Source organism: Balaenoptera acutorostrata, chromosome 13 (assembly GCF_949987535.1).
Source record: "Balaenoptera acutorostrata chromosome 13, mBalAcu1.1, whole genome shotgun sequence".
Classification (NCBI taxonomy): domain Eukaryota; kingdom Metazoa; phylum Chordata; class Mammalia; order Artiodactyla; family Balaenopteridae; genus Balaenoptera; species Balaenoptera acutorostrata.
The window spans coordinates 29,302,134-29,306,954 of record NC_080076.1 but is presented as its reverse complement, the minus strand read 5'-3'; positions in this window follow the sequence as shown (position 1 = coordinate 29,306,954).

Genomic DNA, 4,821 nt, shown 5'->3' with positions numbered 1-4,821 from the left:
CAGCTGCCACAGATTATTAGTGTAAACAGCTGGGTTTGGGAATCATCATTTCAGGTTACTCCCTTTGGAATTTCTGCCACGGAATCAATGACCAAGTTGGTCAACTGGTTTAACGCCCGATTTGTGATAAAGATGGGCTGTATCAGTGTCACAAAGTTCACCAGGTTTCACACCTCTGTTCCTCCAAAGCCAGTGTCTTTCCATTGCCTGCAGCTCAGTGAGAACCAGACATCTTCCTGCCAATTCTGTGGCACAAAGGAAGTCCATCCTGCCAGCCCAGCTTGTATGAAGCATCTACTGAGAGGCACTATCACAAAACCCTTAGGGTATCATCTAATTTATTAACCAAAAATGAAGGTCTTGTTATTATTCAAGTTTTACAGATGAGAAAACTGACACTCAGAAGTGGTAAATAATTTGCCCAAGTCCTCATAGCTCAGAACTGCAGGGCCAGGATTACAACCAAGTGCATTTTTTCCTATTCCATGTGGCCTTAGAAGGGAAATGTGTCCTGTTTCCCTTGCTCCAGGTAGGGCATTTTGGCTTTCATTGACATGGTACAAAGAAAGAGAACATCCTCCCTGTGCTGAGGGACTTACAGCTCATTGGGGAGACAGGAGGGCAGCCCCTGTTCTCCCCCAACTGGCAGCAAGCTTCATCTCCTCTGAGTCTCCCTCCCCTTGGCCCCTTGGCTTATGTCTCTCTAAGTCACATTCTAACCAGATTCCTGTCTGATCCCAATCCTTCCCTGCAGTAGACCAAGCTCCTTGTAGGCAGAGACTGTGACCTGTTTGGAGTCATGCTCAGCACTGTTGCCCTCTGTCATCCCACCTCTGGTGCCTGACCCATGGTCTCACTCATACTTTGCATGAGGTAAAGATGTGTTGTGTGAGAGGATAAATAAAATGGAAGCATATGAGTTAAAGAATCTCAGATTGAGCTGAATCAGAAAGACATGATCTAATATAAGCTATCTCTTGACCTGTCAGGCTTTCCAGGAGCCCTGGAAGAATCAGAATGCTTAAGGAGGAAACTATACAAATGTACACACTCATTTTCACATTTGTTTTAGAATACCTTGAATAGTAGGGCAATTTCTAAGTTGTATCCCCAAAGAAATTGTATACACCTTAAGTACTGAATTAAATGGCATATTCTTATCCTCATGCCCAGGCCTGGCTATTTCTTAGGGACCTAGGTCAGGGACCTCCTTTGTCTCCAAGATTCAGGTCCTTTAGAGTGAAACTCCAGGGCTGTGTCCAAACACAACCAACCTTCCTTGTCAACATTGCAACTCTAGGAACCTGTTCATATTAGTGGCATGAGACCTGGGAGCTTCAAGCACACACATGGAATCTACCCATTCCCCTGGATAATTTAGGTAGTGGTTGGGAGAAACAAGGTGAAAAACCCATGAACAGATCTGGAAACCATATCTTGCCTCTGGGGAAACTGGGGGTATTTATTCTGGATAAAAGGAGACCTAAGAGGAGTTAGGGCAACTGCCTCGGTGCGTTTGACGAACTGTCATGAAAAAGAGGAAGAGCACCAAAAGAGGAATTATGATCTGTGTGTACGAATAAAGCCTGCCTATTGAGGAGTCCCAATTCACTGAGGGCATCCATATGCTATGACTTTGTATTTTTCCAGTCTCAGCTTTCAACTGTGCATCATTGAACCCCTCCTTCCTGCAGGATAGCAGTGGACATTTTGTCCTAATTCTAGAATTATTTTTTTCACTTTCAGTTAGTGAAATTTACACTAGTATAGTTTTTTCTCTTTGAAAATTTTTTTCTCTTTCTCTTTTTTAATGTACTTGAAGATGTGGTATCAGGCATACATTCGAAACATTATTTTTAGTTTTACTGAACTACCCATATTTAAAGAATATAATTTGATACATTTTGACATATGTATATATTCATTAAATGATCACCAAGATCAAGATAGTGAACATATTCATTACCTCCGAAAGTTTTCTGGTACTCTCTTGCAATCTGTCTCTCCTGTGGTCATTTCTTTTCTCACCCTGTCCTCAGGCAATCGGTGATCTACTTTCTGTCACTATGCATTTATTTATATATCCTGTTATTTTTTGTAAATAGAATTACAGTGTATGTAACTGTTTTTTTCCAGCTCCTTTAACATACTCAACATAATTATGTTGAGATTCATCTATGCTACTGTGTGTATCAAAACTCCATTCCTTTTTATGGCATTGTATGGATATACCACAATCTGTTTATCCATTTTTTTTGTTGATAGATACATGGGTTGTTTCCAGTTCTTGGCTATCGTAAATAAAGCTGCTATGAGCATCCATGTACAAATCTTTGCTGTAAACAAATGTTTTTATTTCCCTTGGGTGAATAATTAGGATTGGGACGGCTGGGTCATATAGTAGGTGTTGTTTAACTTTCTAAGCAACACTAAACTCTTCAAAATTGCTTGTATTGTCTTCCATCCTCACAGGAATGTACACTACTTCTAACTCCCCCACATCTGTCAACACTGGATATGGTCAGTCTTTTCAATTTTAGCCTTTCTAAGAGGTTTATAGTGGTATCTGAATGCAGTTTTTATTTTCCATTCCCTAATGAGCCTCTTTTCATGTGCTTATTTAAAAATTTTTAATCTTCTTTGGTCAAATATCTGTTGAAATGTTTTGCTCATATTTGTATTGGGTTGCTCGTTTTCTTATTTTTACATTTTGAGAGTTCTTTATATATTCTAGATAAAAGTCCTTTATGATGTATAATTTGTCCATATTTAGATCCTGTCTGGGACTTGTATTTTCAAATGGGTGGTGACCCATTTTTGGGCCTTTCAAAAAGCAAGTAAAAGAGAAGTGCAACTTAAATGGTAGTGTTTTGTCGATATTTTTTCAGTAAAAAAATTCTCTTAACATTTACTTAACAGTGTATTTTGCAAACACTTTCAATTTTGAGAAAGTCCAATTTATTAATTTCTTCTTTTTATGGATCATGTTTTCAATGTCATATCTAAGAAATTGTTACCTAACTCAGGAACACAAAGTTTTTCTCCAGTTTTCTTCTAGAAGTTTTATTCTTTTAGGATTTACATTTAGTCTATGATTCATTTTGAGTTAATATTTGCATATGATATGAGTACGTATTCAAGTTCACTTTTACATATCTGCATATCCAGCACCTTTTGTAGGAAAGATTGTCTTTCTACACTGAATTTTGCACCTTTGAAGAAAATAAGTTGTCCGTATGTGTGGCAATTTATGTCTGGACTCTCTTCTCTATTCAATGGTATATGTGTCTATCTTTATGCCAATTGTACACTGTTTTAATTACTGTAGCTTTATAGTAAGTCTTAAAATCAAGTAGTGTTAGCCATCCAGCTTTGTTCTTTTTCAAAGTTGTCTTGGTTCTTGTATGTTCTCTGTACTTTCAGAAGAATTTTAGAATCAGTTTGTCAATTTCTACAAAAGTGCTAGTGAGATTTTGATTGCAGTTGCATTGAATCTAGAGATGAATTTGAGGAAATTGACATCTACCCCAAGAACACATTTATTTAGGCCTTTTAAAATTTCTCTCAGTAATATTTTACAGTTTCAATGTGCAAATTTTGCACATATTTTGTCAACCTTCCCCTCAATATTTTATGTTCTTAATGCTATTTTAAGTCATTCATTTAAAGTTTTAATTTGAAATTTCATTCCTCTTCCTATTGAGACTGGGGATGGGAAGAGGAGTTGGGGTTTACTGAGGCGGGGAGCCATCTGTGGCCTCTCAGAAAGCCTTGAAGGGAAGCTGCAACTGTTCACAGTGATCAGGGACTTTGACCTTTGCCACAATCCAGAACAACAGGAGAAGCTCTAAAACACATCTAGGCACAGAAGTTATGGAGATAGAGGATCTTATCAAATATTCCAGAGAACTTTTTATTGATCAGAGGGTCGCTAAAAAGGCTGAAGCAGGTACTGAATTATATGGGAATAAGAAATTCCTATTTGGAATGTGGAAAAGTAATTTATATATTAGAGTCATAAATACAATATAGCCATCATTTCAACATTAAAAATGAATTAGAATGGAATAAAATAGCATAGGATGGGATAGAATAAGAGACGACAGGATATGTAATATCAATTGAACCACATACAATAGTTAGAGTTTCCAGAAACTTTTGTTTCATTCTCATTCTCCTCCTCTCTCGTTCAATCACATGTATGCACTATGTTGCAATGTAAAATGGAGGTTTTCTTGTAGATTTTGTAGCAGTTAAAGAACTTTGAAGCTCCTGAGCTAAAGGACTTTCACTCTACAAAGCTGTGATTCTCTGAAGTGCAGGAGACACTACACAGTAAGGAAAGGTTTACAGCTGTTGCTGATAGTCCTTTAGGTTCTCCCTCTAAGTCAAAATCTGCTTTGAGTTTGTCAACCTTAAGGTAATTTTGAGCAATATCTCTTAAAGCAGACTGCTATCTTTGCAGAATAGTGGAGAAGTATGGCTATAGACAGTCTGAGGGTGCGCTGGGCCCCAACTCACTCTGCTTGATCCAGAGGAGTGGAGCTGGTATCTTCTCCCCACAGAGGAGTCTGAGCCATATGACTTGCCACACAGCAATCAAGAAACATGTAGTTAATTCTCTAGTGCCTTGTAAGTTGTCAACACTGTTCTTAAACTGTGTTTCAGCTCCTGAAACAAGAAGCTGCTCTCAGGAGGCTCTCCTATTTACTTGGCAAACAGAACCTAATATCCCCCAAATAAATCACAGAACAAAACAACATATAAATAAGGACTAAGCTGCATATAACATAAGTACAAAAGGAGTTCAGAGGCAACAGA